The 17953-nt window shown below is 47.7% G+C and overlaps 1 pseudogene; it reads left to right on the top strand.

Moving 5' to 3' along the window:
- Positions 1–17953, top strand: part of LOC131589821 (zinc finger protein 729-like) — a 217138-nt pseudogene that overhangs the window by 87734 nt on the left and 111451 nt on the right.

Here is a 17953-nt window from a genome sequence, read left to right as displayed (position 1 = left end):
GTCTGCTGCCCTCACTCACCCTCACAAATGAGCAGCATCTCTTTCTTCTTTTCCCTCAGGTGCTCCCCGGCCATCCCTGGGAACACAGAGCCTGTCAGGGCCCCAGCGGCACAGCTCCCTGCCAGCGGCGCTGCCAGCCCTGGGGCCACACGCCCTCCCGCCCCGGCAGGGCTCAGCCCGGGCCCTTGCCGCATCCTGACTCAGCCCAAGGGCACGGCTGCCAGAGGCCGGCAGCAGCCCCGAGGGCAGCCGGGGCTCCAGGACACCGGGCCCGGGTGCCGCTGCCGGGGCAGCAGCCGGGGCCGGGGCCGAGCTGCGGCGGGGCGGGGAGGGAGCCCGGGCTCGTGGCTCACCCATGAACCTGATGGCCGCCGCTCGCAGGGACTCCTGTGGGCTCTGCAGGTACGGCAGGGCCCGGCGCAGGTCCTCAGCCGCTCGGTTCCTGTCCTGTGCCAGCTGCAGAGAGCGGCAGGAGGGAAGGGTTGGTGCGGGCTCTGCCCCTCGGCCGGGCGCTGTCTGCGGCCAGCCCCGGCCTCCCGTGCCCGCCCAGCCCTGAGGCCCGGCCAGCAGCCGCTGGCGCCGGGCTCTGGAGGGGGCAGAGGGCCGGCTGCTGCCCGGGGAGCCGCGGTGCCGCCCCGCCCCGCAGCCCCAGTGGCTCGGGGCTCCATCGATACCCGACTCGTGGCCACAGGAGCCTGGAGAAGAAGCCGTGCTGCTCCCGGGTGCAGCAGTGGGCAGGGGCGCAGCTGCCAGCCCCACACACTGGGCACCGGGGACAGGGGGCTTCTCTAGGCTGAGGCTGGGCCGCCCAGGCCGTCCTTACCAGGCCTTCGCTGAACTTCCAGAGTTTCTTATCCAGCTGCAGCATCTGTTCAATATCCCTCCTCTTCAGGAATCTGGCTGAAGAATGCAGCGTTTCCCGGGATGCCTGGAGAGCAGCAGAGACCCGGAGATGGCCCCACAAGCCCAGGCACAGGACCCGCATTCGTGTGCCAAGGCCTGGAGGTGCCAGGGCAGGAGGCAGCCGAGCCCTCTCCCAGGGTGCCACCAGCAGCCCAGGTGTCCTCACCTCTGCCACATGCTGGTTCTGGTCATGGCAGTGGAAGAAGAGTGGGAGCAGGCTCTGGCGCACATATGACTTCAGGGCCTTTCTTCCCTCTTCCATTAATAAATCTATCATCTTTTGAAATACAAACATGGAGCACAGCTGCACCTGGCTATCATCCTGTATGAAAGGAAGGAAAAAAGACTTCAGCACTGCCTGCTTCGGGCCCCCTTCGGACCGGCCTGCAAATGCACAGGGCACAAAGTGTCTGGGCAGCACCCAGTGGCCGTGGCTGAGGGCACAGAACCTTACATTGTCAAACAGTGGCAGGAGCACCTCAGCCAGCTGCCAGGCAATGGGGATGGCTATCGGGGCACTATTATACAGGAACAAATACTTGAGAAGAACCATGGTCATCCTGACCACGTCACTATCATTTTCCTGCAGGAGCTCCAGCAGGTTTTCAGTCAGGCTCCACATTTTCTTGGCCTGTGGGGAAGAGAAGTCTGTGAAACCCCACCCTGCTGCTGCAGGGCCCAGAGGCCAAAGGCTGGTCCTAAAGCACTCGGGCAGCTGAGCCAGGAGGCAGGAGAGCTGGGAGCAGCTGCCTCAATGTCTGAAGCTCAGCTAAGCCCAAGGACTGCGTTCGCCATCCCTACGCTGCCTGCATGGCTTCAGCCACTGTCCCCTTCTCACCATCAGGGGATTCTTGCCAAGCACTAGGAGTCCTCTGAGTGCCAAGCGTTGCCTCTCCCTGCACTCGCTCTGCAGATGGTTTGACATGATGTCCAGGATGCTGTCACTGCATTCAGTCAAGTCCAGGCACTCCAGGACCTGAAAGGCACAGGGCAGTGAGAGGGGAGCTGGCTGGCAGGAGGCCAGATCCACACAGAGCTGGGCCCTGGCAGCAGCACAGAGCACGGGCAGCGAAATCCCAGGCAGCTGCAGCTGTGAGAGGGCAGAGAGCTGGAAAGCAGCTGGCCTTCAGGCTCACCTCTACAAGGAATGCCAGGGCAGCAAAATCCCAGAATGGCATCTCTTTGCTGAGCAGGCTGAGCAGGTAGAATGCTACCCCGGAACACAAGTGTACGGATGAAGAGCACATTTCTCTGAAAGGAAGAAAGAGGAAGCAAAACTCTGAGCCAGCAGCTGTAAAGCTCTCCCAGGAATGACTCACAGAGGGCTGATCTTTCCCCACCAGCCTGCAAGGGGACGTGGGCCCTTGGGGAGGTGGCTGCTCCTGGGCACCCTCCTCTCCCAGCCTTTTGAAGTCTCCTTGGTTGTTCCTTGGTGACGAGTCCCTTGGGCCCACAACCACTGGGATGGTGTGGGGCACCCGGACACACAGGGCACAAATGCCAGAGGCAGTGGGGAGAAGGGGGTCTCACCTGGCCAGCAGACCCACGGCATAGTGGTGGGTGTCAGCACAGAGCAGCGTGTCCCAGCCACACTTGCGTTCCACTTCCAGAACCACATGCTCACACCGGAGAAGGCAGAGCAGGGACTTCAGGGTCTGCACTGCAAACCTGTGTGCACAGCAAGGCCCAGGTCACACTGGGAGCACTGGCTCCTGCCATGGGGACATGGCAGGGACAGGAGGAGTGGGATGGAGCACCTGCTGGGGCTGGTGGCAAGGCCGTGTTGCTCCTGGCATCCCGTCCAGAAGGTATCAACTTCCTCTGGCATATCCAAAGTGCTGAAGAACACTTGGAAGAGCAGATGCACAAAGAGGCAGGGGAAATACACATTCACTACACGTGGGACACAGGGCACCTGAAGGAACTTCCACATCACCACAGTTGCCTGCAGAGGACAAAGCACCCTGAGACAGCGCTCAGTGCCGAGGTGTGTCTGTGGCAGGGCCTGAGCGTGGCAGGGAGAGGTTGGGGGAGACACAGGGGGAGCATCGAGCCTGGTGGCCCTGAAGCTGCCCCTAGGCCAGGTTTCAGCCCGGTGCCTGAGGCAGGGAGATGCAGTGGGAGAAGGAGGAAACAGAGCTGCTGAAGACACGGCTGGCCATGGGGTGAGCAAAGGCCAGTTGCAGAAACTCACAGCCAGGGCAAAGACACCCGTGTTGTCCCCATCGGAGGTGCACGTGCTGTGCTCTGGCCAGTTCCCCAGCACATCGAGGAGTATCTGCACCACTGGCTCCACAGTCCTGCTCGAGCACATGATCATCTTCCACATGGTCATAGCAGCTCTGTGGGGTGACATCTCTGTCTCACGGGGGTCTCAAACAAATCCCCATGGCCTGGGCAGCAGTGGGGAGCTGGCTGCCAGCTCTGCCTCTGCCCACTGCCCCTCGCCAGCAGCAGCAGCACCCAGGCAGCCCAGCCCTGTGGGGACAGGGCCCTGAGGGGGCATGGCATGGCAGCAGGCTCAGGGGCCGATGTAGCAGGGCTGGGAATGGGAGCAGCCAGAGGGCCCTGGAACTCTCTGTTGGTCAGACACCTGGGCCAGGCTGTACAGGGTGATGGGCTGAGGAGCCCTGAGCCCTTTGGGCACGTGGGCCCCATACCTGTCACACGCTGGGGCCACACGCAGGAGAGCAATGACCACATCAGCAGGCTGTGCCTCAGTCAGATCCAGCAGGGTCCTGTTCAGCCTGTGCTCAGCAGACTCATTGGCCATGAGCCACTGGTGGATGTACCTCACCATGGCAGGCACCTGGAGAAGACACAGGGAGACTTGGAAAGCTGCCAGAGGGAGTCAGGAATGTCCCCAGCTTCCCTTCTCACCACGCTGCAATGGCCTCAAAGGCTTACAGTGATGAGCAGGTGTGGCTTGGGAGGCCAAGCGATCCCTGGAGGATCAAACCCTGGCCACAGGCTGCTTACTTGCTCTGGAATGGAAACACCCTCCTCCAAAATCAATTCCAGCATGGCAGCACTGGTGTCGGTGGTGTAGACGTCACTGTTTTCCATGGACCCAGTGCCCATGACGCTGGTCTCTTCCTGCCAAGTGCACTTGATGAATTTGTAAGTCGGGCAGGAGAAGGAAGGGCGGGAAGAGAGGAATATTGCATGGAGTGCTCCAAGCATGGTGCTGGGCTGAGCAGTGCCAGGAGGCCCAGCCCAGGTGGGGATGGCTGCAGGTACCTGCGCTGTTCTGCGGATGAGGCCACAGGCGGGGTCCTGCTCTTGAGTCTGGTCCATGGCTGCATCTGGCAAAGAGCAGCCAGAGCTGAGGGGCTGCGGGAGAGGCCGGAGAACGCAGTCCAGCCCTGCACTCCCCAGGCAGGGACAGCCCTGGGATGCCTCAGGGGGTGGAGTGTGGCCACTGTTGGTGGGGTAGCCCCAGGCTTTCTTCCATTCTTTCTGTGGGCACGTCCCCAAGGGATGGGAAGGGGCGGGAGGGAACGGAAAGGGACAAGACATGATGGGATGGGATGTGGCCAAGCTGGCCACAGGCAGAGCCCTGATGCCCAGCTCTGCCACTCACCCTCCTGCAGTGGCTCAAAGTGCTGCACCTCTTCAGTGTCCTGTGCTGGGGTAGCTCCAGGGCCTTCCTCTTCCTCGTCCTCGACCCAGGCCAACTTGGGCACTCTCGGGGGTCGCTGCTCCATGGCAGTGACTGGTTTATGGCTGCTTGCAGGAGAGATGCCTCAGAAAAGCTCAGAGGCAGCAAGTCCTGCAGTCGTGCCTGGAAGGCACCTGCAAGACTGAAGTCAGTCCTGGCAAGACTGCAGGACAGCAAGTCCTGCACTTGGGTCTTGAGGGCTCCTGCTACAAGGACAGGAGGCTCCTCGTCAAGGACTATGGTCTGATCTCAAGGGCAGTGACTGCAGGGATGGGCGATGGCTCGGAAAAGCTCCGGGTCACCAAGTCCCACGGTCTGCCCTCGAGGGCACCTGCAGAAGAGAAGCCTCAGCAAGGCCACGGGTCAGCAAGTCCTGTGGTCTGGCCTCGAGGTCACCTGCAGGAATAACTGCTCAGAAAAGCTCCGGGTCAGACACAAATGAGTGTGCTGTGTGGGGGCTCCTCACAGCACCGCTCTGGCGCGTCCTGTCCCGTCGCGTGCACCGAGCACTGTGGCGTGGTCCTGTCACCGCCAGCTTCTATGTCACCACGTGTCACAAAGGGCCCTTTGACACCCTGTCCATTTCCATCCCATGGTGACCATATGTCACAAATGGCCCTTGCACACACTGCCACCTGCCCTGGTTCCCCCCGCCCCCATCCCCCCCAAAGTGGCCCAGGTTGGAAGGAATCCTTTGCCCAAAGTGTCTAAGACAGCCTGACCAGATCTTTAGGAACGCCTCAAACCATCAGCAAACGCTGCCCTGCTCTGCAGGCTCGGGGCAGCAGAAGAAGCCCCCAGGGCTGCCGACGCAGCCGCAGCAGGAAGGGCACGGGGCCTTGCACAGAAGCTGGCACAGCCTCCTTTGGACACATCCTGGCTGGTGGCCATCCTAAACTCGCAGGTGTGACACAGACAAGGAACGTGTGGGCCAGGGCACGAATGCTGCTCTGAGCCCTGGGGCCCAGCTAGCTCAGAAATCAGCAGGTGTGGCAGAGTCCCCACCGACACAGACCTGCCACCCCACCCGAGCCCTGGCAGTGCTGGTGCCCATCTCCTGCCCCAGAGACCTGTGCCCCTGGTGGGCTTCTGTGCCAGAGGGCAGCCAAAGCCCATATGTATTGGGGACTGGGCTCCTTCCTGCAGGGGCTGTTGGCTGGAGCTCCTGTAGCAACTGCTGACAACTCTTGCTATCTGTCAGATGATGTTGCTCATTCATGGAATGAGGTTTTCCATGGAAGTGTTACTATGGGGTTAAATTAGTTTTGGAAAATGTTTCTTAAAATCTTGTAGAGGTAGGCCTCAAGAATGCTTGGTATTAGGGATGGTCTAGCAAGCTGAAATTTTTACGGTAAAGGGAGTTGGTACTTGGGGTCTCCAAGATACCCACCCAGAGATAAGATTTGTACATGTTTGTACAAGGATGAGCTAACTCTCATGAAGCAATATTGATAAAGTTAATGAAGATTTATTAATGAAGCAATATTGATAAGGATGTTATAGTGATTACTGCTACAGCTGAAATTGTATAAATACGTGCACTTTGGGCAGAGACGATGGAGCTAGATTTGGGTTGCTGATACCCCTAGGTCCCGCATGCTTCAATAAAGCACCTGCATATAATCAGTTTGTGATTATGTGTGTTCCTGAACGCTAACAGAAGGGGTTTGCAGTAGCACAAAAACACCATCAGCTGCTGAGTTTCCTAGGATGGTTAGATTGTACGGAGGCACTGTCATGTTTCAGTGTGAACTTCTGTCTGTTTTAATGGGAGAAACATTAGCCCACACTCTGATGTTCAAGGCCCCAGTTGCTGCATGTCCGTCTGTGTTGCAGCTGATACAAGGCAAACATTTCCCCCAGACACAAAAAGTCCTGCCTGGACAATCACAGAGCTACATCTATTTTTAATTTTAACTTTTTTAAATGTTTCCTGAGCCTGCTGGCTGTGTTCAAGGTTTTCTCCCAATTTTCTCCCTAGTGCACATTCTCCAGAAATTGTGCTTTTACATCCTTTTGAATTTATTAAATTTACCTGCAATGACCAGTCAATCAAAACCCTGAAAAACTTGATCTTCAGGTTGAACCCAGGCAAAATATTTATCTCCCACATCTGAAGCCATGAACTGCCAAGTACTGTCCCTGGTGTCATACCCTGTCCCCTGTAGGTGTCCTGATGCCATTTCAAAATGAAAACAAGCTTTAATATTTTTGTAGTTTCCACATTGGCATTAAAATCCTTGACTAGAAAAATCACATGTCAAAATTTCTACGATTCTTACACACCAAAGCTGTCATTTTCACCCTGGATTTTAGAGTGTCTGAACAGTCACACAAAGTTTTAGTTTTAGACATTACAGAAAAATGTCTAATAGTTCGGCTATAAATGTTCGGCTATACCATTCCATCAGCATATAGTCCTGATGATTCCTTTAGGCAGGAGCAGCAAACGCAAGAATGAGCCAAACAAGCTATTCCTGTGTTCTTATGTCCTGCACAGCAGTAACTGGGAATTCAAGAATGGATTCAGGAGGCAATGGGTGCACAGGGAGCCACAAAGACTTTGGGATGCTGAAATGGACCAGCGTGGTGCCTGTGCCCAGGCTGCACCAGGCTGAGTCCAACTGGGTGATCTAACAATGGTTGAATGGACACACCATGGGCCACTGGAGACTCCTGCTCCTAATTCTGTGAGCTACAATATTCACCTGTGATTCACCAGATGATTTTTTCATCTTTGCTTGAAATCCAGAAGAGGAAAAGGTCAACATGGAAAAGTGTTCTTCCAGTTCTAGTGACAGTTGTATCTGCACACCACCTGTGCCCATGGCAGGGTGGTTGGAACTGGACGATGTTTATGATACTTTGCAACACAAAATGTTCTGGGATTCTGTGATTCTCCAAGTGGAGTGGAAAACTGAGCCGTGTAAATCCCTGCTTTTTTTCAGCACATGCCGTTTCTTCCTTGATTCCAAGCAAGTCCAGGATATTGTTTCATGTGTCTTTAAGGTGCCTGGCCAGAAGAGAGGGAGGGCAGCTGCAGTGCAGGGCTTGTACCCCATCAGATTATCTCTCTCTCACGATGGCGCTGATGCCGCTGCCTTGGGACACCTGAGTGTGGAAAGCGAGCCTGCCCTCAAGCATGGCCATCCAAGTCAGTCAGGGGCACAGGCTGCAGCTGAAGCTGCCAAGTGTTGCTGTGAGGCTGCAAGTGAAGAAAAAGCCATTGTGGCCAATTCTGCTGAAGCCTTTTGCCAAACCAAAGGCAGCTGTGCCCACAGCCACTCCCTGTTTGGCACCCGGCTGCTGCGGACGCCTCACTGTGCAGGTGCCGACGTTGGGGCTGCTGCTGTTCCTGTGCCCACTCTGCTGCTGTTTCTGTGGGCTCCAGAGCCTCTTCAGCAGCAGCGACTCTGCAGCCCTGCTCGAGGAGACATCGCCACCCTCCCCATGGTGGCAGCAGCTCTGCAGGCCCCGAGATCTGTGTCAGGGGAGCCTCGGTCACAGCACCGTGGCCTGGGCAGCCGTGAGGGCCTGGGCTGGCGGCCAGCCCTGCCTCTGCCCACTGCCCCTTATCACAGGCACCCAGTGGCCGTGGCCTGGCAGCACCACCCTGCCCTGCATGTCCCCAGCCAGCCCAGCCTGTGCACCTTGGGCTGTCCCCACCCTCCTGGAGGGGTGGTGTCCCAGCCTCGAGGGCTTCTGCTGCAGGCCTGGGAGACATTTTGGGGAAGCACCAGATCAGCTGGGTGTCAGGAACAAGGCAGCTGCTCGGGAGCTGCTTATGGCCTCTGACACCCAATTCCTCAGGTCTTCCCACCACCCCGGCCCCTCAGCGGCCTCCTGTCCCCTTGGAGCCTCCAGCCTCCACACATCCCTTTCATGCCTTCCCATGGTTTTGTCCTGTCTGGGTCTCCACGCTCCCTCATCCATTTACATCCTCCCAGTGCCCTGTTCCCTCAGGGTCTCCCCCAGCCTGGCCCAGCAGCAGAGCCTCAGCCCCACAGGAGCTCCAGAGGAGCTGGATCAAGAGGCACCTGGGAGCCCTCAGCAATCCAGGCAGCACCACACGGGCAGCAGGACACAGATGGCGCTTCCTGGCTGGGACAGGGCTTGTGCCTTCAGCAGAACCACCAAAGGCCAAGGGTTTCTGGCCATTTTCCCTGCACCACTGCATGCCCTGACAGGTAGCTGAGCACAAGCACCCATTTCCCTCTCTTCCCATATGCCCTGCACACCCTGGGCAACAAAAGAAAAGTCTTAGGACTCTGTGTATTATAACATATCCTGTATTTACTGTATTTATATTCCCTATGTAGGGAAATATTTTAATAGAGTAAAAGCATGATATTTTAGTAAAAGCCTGTCTGCACAACCCTGCTTTTAATTCAGGTGACAATATTAAAGGCAGTGTCCTTGAAATTCTCCTGGAACAGCGAGAATAAAGAAAAACAATGGCATTGTGTACATGGAAAAGAATGTAAACAATTATGTATTAACCAACAGTAGCTTGCTAAGCCCCACAAACCCTGTCAAACCCTATAAAAGTGTGCTAAAGATAGAAATAAACTACATTCGCTATACTTCTGTGAAGACTCTGTGAATAGTCTGAGCGGTTTTCCAATACCTGGCTCCTGAACAGGGACCCTTTGCGGGCAGAGGGAGCTCGGCAGGTCCGCGCAGCGGGAAGACGTGGAGGCGAATCGGGGCCAGAGCAGATTTGCGCAGTGGGGAGACGTGGAAGTGGATCAGAACTGGGTTGGTGGGTTTGCATGCGGTGAGACGTGGAAGCGAGCCTAAGCTGGGGAAAACCAGGACAGAGGAGCCTGGGGTGAAGACAAGAGATAATTAGGCTCTGGCGCCCAGGGAGGAGGAGTCACGAACCTCCCCCCATTCACAGGGCTGCTAGCATGGATGAATTTGCAGCAGCACAGATACTGCTCCTAAACATTATCGTTAAACAAGGAGGGGCAGTCAAGGATAAGGACCTTGAAAAGCTCATTTTATGGACTAGAGGCAATGGGCACGGGCATCTCCAGGTCCTGCCATTGCTTTTTGCAGTGGAAGAATGGAGAGAAACAGGAGACCAGTTGTGGGAGAAAACGATTACAGGGAAAAGCAAGGACTCTCTGTCTCTTGGTCCAACTTGGCAGATTGTAATTAATACCTTAAAAGACATGAAAGCAAGATCTGCTCAGGCTGTGATTCCCATAATTCTACCTGCATCACAGCAGCAGCTGTCTCCACCTCCCACTGCTGGGTGAGCATTCCTGTCTATACTGCCCTTGGAGAGAGGGAGGGACAGACAGAGAGAAGAAAATAAGGAGATGTTCAATGTTTTTAAATTGATTGTGGACATACAGGGACAAGATATTAACTCTACTTTTGAAGAGAAGCTGGATTTAGATCGGTTTCCACCCGACACAGGGGGGCATGGGGGGAGCACTGGAGCGTGCACGGAGAACAAAGGCACCCCCATGGCAGAGGCATTGCAGAAGAAGCTCCAAGGCCACATGGGACAAATATCAGCAGTTACAGAAACAGGTGGCTCAGACAGCTTCAAAGGGGGACAAAAATAGTAAAAAAATCACTAACTATATGGTATATCTAGTTCATAATTCATTACTGAAATTAAAAGTTGATAAACTGCAATGGTCATCGTTGTTACCACCTGGCCCTGAGAGGCTTTTCGTGTAAAATCACCTGTTTTTGTAAAATCATGTCCTTTTCCCTCTGTCTGTGAACAATGAGAGAAATATTGAGAGAAATAACTGCATTTGTTAAAGTTAACTTCGTCAGGTTTTTTTTCTCTCCGTTTTTCCCCTCTGTGAGAGCATGTGGGGTATGACGGAGACTTCACTCAAACTTTCTAGAGATAACAGCAGCAGAGCGGGCAGTTCACCCCCGCCCCCCACTCCCTCTCCAAGGATAGTACCCAATTTGTTAAAAAGTTATGATTCATTGGTTTTTTTAGAATGTTTTTATATACCCTTTGAGAGTTAATTTTGTGTTTTTAAGTAATTATGAGTTCTTGCAGTTTTAGAGAATTTTACTGGAGAAATCATTGTGATCCTTTTAGAAAATTTGAAAAACCCCTCTTTAGAAATGTTTAGGGTGAATATTAACAGAAGTAAAAAGTTACCTTGCAATAATTAGGTTTAAAACCTAATGTTAAAATACTGAATGATTTACAGCCACTAATAAAACGACCTTCCAATTAATGTTACCTACAGAAGATATTCATGGTTTAAAAATTAATTAGCTAAGAGAACTTCACTGCACAAGACAAAGTTAAGTTAACCATATATTACCCATTTGCTTGCTTTTTTCTAAAATTTTAGTAAGGTAATTTCAACGTTAGTCTTTTTGCTATAAAAAACATGTGTAGCAGCATATATACCAATTTGGACTTTAGATTTTAATTAAAAGTTAGACTTGATGTTTTTGAAAAGTGCTACAAAAGCTGAATGACAACTTGCCAAATCCTGTGTTGTTGTGGTTTTTCTCTAGTAAAACTGCACTTTAAACTCCTAACCAACTTAAGCATATACCAAGCAAATTCCTGCTACAAATAAGTATTTTCAGTAACATCTGCCATTATTGTGAGTTATTCTCAAAGCCAGATGACATAGAATTGTGATGTATTTGTTGCATCCTTATCATCTCTATAGTGAATCCATGTTGCTGTTCTATTATGTTCAAAAGTATATACCAAACTTTTAGTTGCTTTTTTGTAATAACAGAGTAAGACTGAGTTATATTTTCATTTGATACAAATTAAATGTTGATAAAATTAAGCAAAGTTAAGTTTCACTCTGTTTAGGTCTGAATGTTTTTAAGTTAGGTTTTATAATTTTGGTATTCTTTTGAAGTTTTGTTTTTTACTGCTGTCATAATTAATTTCTACTAGGCTTGAATATTGTTTAATTCAAATTGTCTCACGTTTTGTTAAAAGACACTTGTCTAAACTGCAAAGTATAGTTATTTTCTTAGAGAGATGAAGATGACTACGATTGAGATAACTGTGATGAAACACCTATGCACACCTGCTTGTAGATAGAGGTGAATGCAGTCTATGATACCCTTGATTTCATCGGGAGTTCTATTGTTTGTTGCGATCTCTGCCGTTTTTGTTTTCTATAGGTAACACAAAAGAATAGTGACTGTTATTTACTAGGAGATTTAGAAGTTTACCTTATTTCATTTTTGGTCATAAAGATGTAAATGTTCTAAAAATATTATTTTGATTTTGTCAGACATTTACTGCTGCCATATTCATTGTATAATGTGAATTTATGGATTTTTATTATGAACATTATCTATAGAGTGTTATTGTTTTATTTATAGCCGGCTTCTCATATATTTTGACATATCTTTGTATAATTACCTTTTAGACACGTGTCATTTGAGATCTTTCGATTTTAGCTACAGATGCATCTTGGTAAATAAGCTAAGCAACTGTTCCTATATAAGGTTTTTCCTTGTTTTTTACTCCTTTCCTTGTTTAAGAAGACTTGCTTTTGCCGAATCCAGTGTAGCTTTATTATTTTTCAGTGCTTCCAGAATTCCAGGAAAATGTATCATTGCTGAAAGTCAACTGTCACAAGAGAAACTCCAAATTAAACCAACTGCTAAATGGTTGAATTGGTCTGGCCTAAGACTTCTGATCATTTGCTTTATAAGAATGCACTTCAACAGTTCTCTGTGCTGTAAGCATCTCATAGCTGCTAGCATTAAGAACCTTGTTTTGAAAATGAGTTAAGAGGCATCTTTCCAGTTTAAAACCTAGGCCCTGGCCAAGCCTTGACTTTACCTGGACGGAATGTTTGCCAACAGATCCAGATGTTTTCTGCACCAAATCAGTATTTGAGTCACTTTTGACTTGGTAATTTGACCCTATTAATATGACAGTTGGATCAATTTTGAAGTGGGCTTGGAGAATCATTTCCTGAGGTGGTTATCCAATCCTTCACTGATTTTATTATTTGCAGACTATGAGATGATGGTGCAGTGCTTTAGTGGTTAATAGTAATTCTGTATCACATATGTTATTAATTATGTTTATTATCTGACTGATTTCTGACTGCTGTAAGTTTTTCATTCATTATCTGTATAGTTTTGTGTTGATATTAATATGCATGAGAAAAGTACACCTCACTTTTAAAAACAAAAGGAATTGATACCCCGAAAACATTCAATTAATGTCATATGTGCTGTTGGGTTTCAAGCAAGAAAAGCACCCCGATCAACTCCAGCACAGCGGTCACTCTCAGCCGCTCGGTCCATACTCCACAACATCAATGTGATGGATGGCAAATATGGCGATTTATTGCAGGGAAACTTAACATTTTATAGCCTATGTTCACTGTGTTAGTACCATCTACATACGTCACACCTAGGTGCTATTGGCTAATTGCAAGAGGCCTTGCTACCCTAGCTTTCCGTTACATCCCGAGTTCTTCCGCACCGCCAGGCCTTAACTACAGCATATCCCCTCTCTCTATGAATAACTAATTTGATAAAATGTAAGGTGTGTTAGTCTTAAAAATTCTAATGTTATTTTTATATACGTATCTCTAAACACTTTATCTACTTATCTATATTAAAAAAGGTTTTCTTTTTGTTTTGTTTTGTTTTAAAAATTAATAATATAAAATTGAATAAAATATAGGATACATTATACTTAGTTAAAAACTAAAAGCTTATAAAATAGATACTACAGCTTTCATTGGTAAATATAAAGCACATGCAATAACTAAATATATTTTAAAGCATCTGTTGCCTTTCTATAAACAAAATGTTAACTTTTTCTAGTTGGCTCTTAACAAAAGACACAATCTTATTTAAAATACATGGTCCAAAGATCAGCACAAGTAAAATCATCACAACTGGTCCAGTCAGGGTAGACACCAGGGTGGTCCGCCATGGAGATTGATCGAACCAGGATTGGAACCAGTTTTGCTGGGCTTCTCTCTCTGCTTTTCGTTGAGACAGCCTGTCTCGTAGCTCTGCCATGGTGTCTCTCACTACTCCGGTGTGGTCTGCATAGAAGCAGCATTCTTCGTTCAGGGCGATGCAGAGGCCTCCTTGCTGCATGAACAGAAGGTCAAGACCTCGCCTGTTCTGCAAAACAACTTCAGAGAGTGAGGAGACTGACTTTTCTAGAAAGGATATGGATTTCTCAATTCTCTGTAGATCTTCATCTACAGTCATCTGTAGCTGAGAGAGACTATGACTCTGGGTTACCAGGGCGGAGACACCTGTGGCTGCACCGGTCGCTCCCAAGCCGAGCAGCATTGCTATTGACAGTCCTGTCAACAGCTCTCTTTTCTGAAGGCGGCCTGCCCGCTCAAGGTACTGGTTCACTTCTTCTCCGGAGTGGTATAGGACCCTGGGGATGATAATAGCTAATACACAAAAGTCAACGGAGGAGTTAAAGCTCTGGGTATAGATGCAAGGGCTTAGCCCACTGCGGTTGCAAACCCACATGCCAGACAAGGGGGCGATTGCCCATTTCGCACAGACTTTTTTGTCAACAACAGTGGCTTTGCCCACTCGCCCTGTCATGTGGCTGATGGTGATTCTGCGAGAAGATGACTCACTGCGGCACTGGACTGGGGCTTCCGCATTAGTCCACATCAGCTGGTTGTTAAGGGCCACAGCCTCATTTTAAGGGGGCTGTGTGTCATTGCACAGCCAGCAGGATTCTGTGGCATTGGGGTTGGATTGATTTAGAGGTAAAAAGGTGGCATCTAACATTCGATAGAGCGAATCGAAAGCAGTGGCTTCAGATCTTTGGGGAGAAGTTTCTCACTTATGCAGTGGGTACAGACTATTAGATTGTGGGTTCTCAGCTTGTACCACAAGGCTGGGGCCAATTGCTTCAGGTGTCATGACAGGGAGTCGGATAATTTGTACTACTTCACCAGGATCTTTGCCAGGCTTGTGCAAGAATACTGACCACATCCTTCCAGTGGTCCAACCTACATCTGCTGGCTGCAGCACCTGCATGATCATTTGATGACAGACTTTAAAGTGATCATCATAAAACCCATAAAACACTTGCCCTATGGAGTTGAAACTGGGACGTATACAGCCTGCCGGACCCCAGGTTACTTGCAGAAACTCGTCTGCTTTTGGTGGTGCCCACCTGTTACTCAGGACTATTGTTTCGCACTCCCAATAGCCACAAAACCAATACCCTAGTTGGCAGCAGTAGTCTTTGCCTGGGTTGGTGGCTGGGCTCAAACACATTGACCTTTGGCCAGTTCAGTGTACCAGAGTGACCCATATGTTCTGTCACTTTTGGATGTTAGTTAGCAGACGGTCATGACTATAAACAGCACAATTACTATAAGCAGCTTACCATGGAAATGACACCATACTTGCAAACTCACAGCTAAAGCTTTAACATTAAATGAACTTTCAAAGATGCTTACACTACCTCTTGAAGGGGGAATACTTATGCTTTATACTAATATAACAATTACTACACAGGCTAGACACTTTACCTTAAACTATTATCTAACTACTTTTAAGACACGTGCTCTGGTATATATGTAGTCTAAGCATGAAAGCAATTTGCTGAAAGGGTAAACACACAACTACAATTTGCTTTATATAAAGTTAGATGAAGTCTCTACATTTTTCTTAGATCTTCTACAGAATTTCTCTAACACGATTCAGTCTTGTAACGTTCACTGCTCCCATGATGTCAGCTGGCAGCTGATCGGTGACTGAGGGCTTCGATGTTCAAGTTGTTCTTCAGATCCTTCTAAATCTTAAAACAGAAGATAACTGAAAAATTGGTAGAGACACAACATCATAACAACAACATAAAATTTCTATTGGCAACTGTCTGTGTAGTGTTCAGACACAACTGTGTCCTGACAGGTCCACTTCTGATCCACGTCTGAAGTACCAAGGCTGTGTGGTGACTTCTCTGTTCACTGGATCTCGTGTGTTCAGAGGCAGACAGTCTGGTCAGATGGACAGGTGACCTTTTTGAACCTGCCAACAAAACACAGACACTTCTCTCCTTGAAGTTAATGAATTACACTAATTAAATGCTTTTAGGGCATCAATTTCCCCCATTTTCTAAAAAAAAAATAAAAATGAGATGTACTTCTGTTATAAACATCAACATCAACACAAAACCATATACACAATTAATAAGAACTTATAACAGTTAAAAATCAATTATATCTTAGACATTATTAATAACATATATAATATAAAACTATTATTAATTATTAAACACTGCACTAGCATCCCATAGTTAGCAAACAAACAGAAACAAAAAATCATCAATGAAGGATTGGATAACCACCTCCGGAAATGATTCTCCAAGCCCACTTCAAAATTGATCTAGCTGTCATATTAATAGGGTCAAATTGCTGAGTCAAAAAGTGACTCAAATACTGATTTGGTACAGAAAACATCTGGATCTGCTGGCAAACATTCTGTCCAGGTAAAGTCAAGGCTTGGCCAGGACCTAGGCTTTAAACTGGAAAGATGCCTCTTAACATATTTCTAAAACAAAGTTTTCAATAGTAGCAGCTATGAGATGCTTACAGAACAGCAAACTGTTAAAATGCATTCGTACAAAGCAAATGATCAGAAGCTTTAGGTACCAGACCAATGAAACCATTCAGCAGTTGGTTTAATCTGAAGCCTCTCCCATGGCAGCTGATCCTCAGCAATGGTACATCTTCTTAAAATTCTGGAAACACTGAAAAATAAGAAAGCTATAACAAACAAAAACTGCAGAGATTGCAACGAACAACAGAACTCCCGATGAAGTCAAGGGTGTCACAGACTGGATTCACTTCTATCCACAAGCAGGTGTTCATCAGTGTTCTATCACAGCTGTTTCAGTTGTAGCTATCTTCATTTCTCTAGGAAAATAACTATACTTTGCAGTTTAGACAAGTGTCTCCAATAAAACATAAAACAATTCAAATTAAACAATATTTAAACCTAATAAAAATTAATTATGACAAAAGGAAATAACAAAACTTAACCTTAAAAGAATATCCAAGTTATAAAACTTAATTTAAAAACATTCAAGCCTAAACATAATAAAACTTGACTATTCTTAATTCTATTAACACTTAATCTGTATTAAATAAAAACATACCTTAATCTTATTCTGTTACTACAAAAAGCAACTAAAAGTTTGATATATACCTTTTAAACACAATATAACAATAACATGGATTCACTATAAAGATTATAAAAATGTAACAAATCCATCACAATTCTATGTCATCTTGCTTTGAGAATAACTCCAAATAACTGCAGATGTTACTAAAAATACTTATTCATAACAGGAATTTGCCTAGTATATGCTTAAATTTGTTAGGATTTTAAAGTGCAGTTTTTCTAGAGAAAAACCACAACAACACAGGATTTGGCAAGTTGCCATTCAGCTTTTGTAGCACTTTTCAGGAACATCAAGTCCAATTTTTAAACTAAAATCCAAAATCCAAATTGGTATATATACAGTTATATGTGTTTTATATAACAAAAGGACTCACATTGAAATTACCTTATTAAAATTGTGGAAAAACAAGCAAATAGATAATATATACTCTAACTTAACTTTGTCTTGTACAGTAAAGTTCTCTTAACTAATTATTTTTTAAACCACAAATCTTTTCTGTAGATAACATTAATTGGAAGGTTTTCTTAGAAGCTGTAAAACACACCATATTTTAACCTTAGGTTTTAAAACTAATTATTGCAAGGCAACTTCTGTTAATATTCACCTTAAACACCCCTTTTTTTTTTTGACTTTCAAGGAACCACAGTAATTTCTTTAGTAAAATCCTAAAAACTGCAACTGCATAAACTCATAATTACTTAAAACACAAAATTCATTCCAAAAGGGTATATAAAAACATTTTGAAAACCCAATAAATCATGACTTTGTAACAAACTGGGTATTATCCCGGTGCTTTTTCTTAGAGAGGGAGTGGGGGGGTGAACTGCCCGCTCTGCTGCTGCAGCTCTGCTCTTATCTTTCTTCACATTCTCTGCATACTCCCGCAGAGAGGAAAAATGGAGAGAGAAGAATTTACAAGCTGATTTATGACCCCAATAAACCAAAGCCTTGCAATAGCAAAAATAAAATCCTTAGATTTGCAATCTACCCCCCACTGCTTATGTAATTCAGATACGACCTTTATCAAGGATTCCATCTTCGTTCAGGATGCAGGAACGTCTCCCTCACCAGGATCAGCCCAGCTGTCCTGGCCACTGCTTCTGTATTCCAGGTAATCCTCGCTTTCTGGGTTTGAATCCCGCTTTTGGAATTTTTCCCGGGTTTTCGGCACCATATGTGGCCTTTAAAGCAAGGCAGACACCCTGGTTCAGAAGCCAGCACGG

Source organism: Poecile atricapillus, chromosome 30 (assembly GCF_030490865.1).
Source record: "Poecile atricapillus isolate bPoeAtr1 chromosome 30, bPoeAtr1.hap1, whole genome shotgun sequence".
NCBI classification, from domain to species: Eukaryota; Metazoa; Chordata; class Aves; order Passeriformes; family Paridae; genus Poecile; species Poecile atricapillus.
The sequence above is the reverse complement of the archived record's forward strand: the minus strand, read 5'-3'. Positions and strand labels throughout refer to the sequence as shown.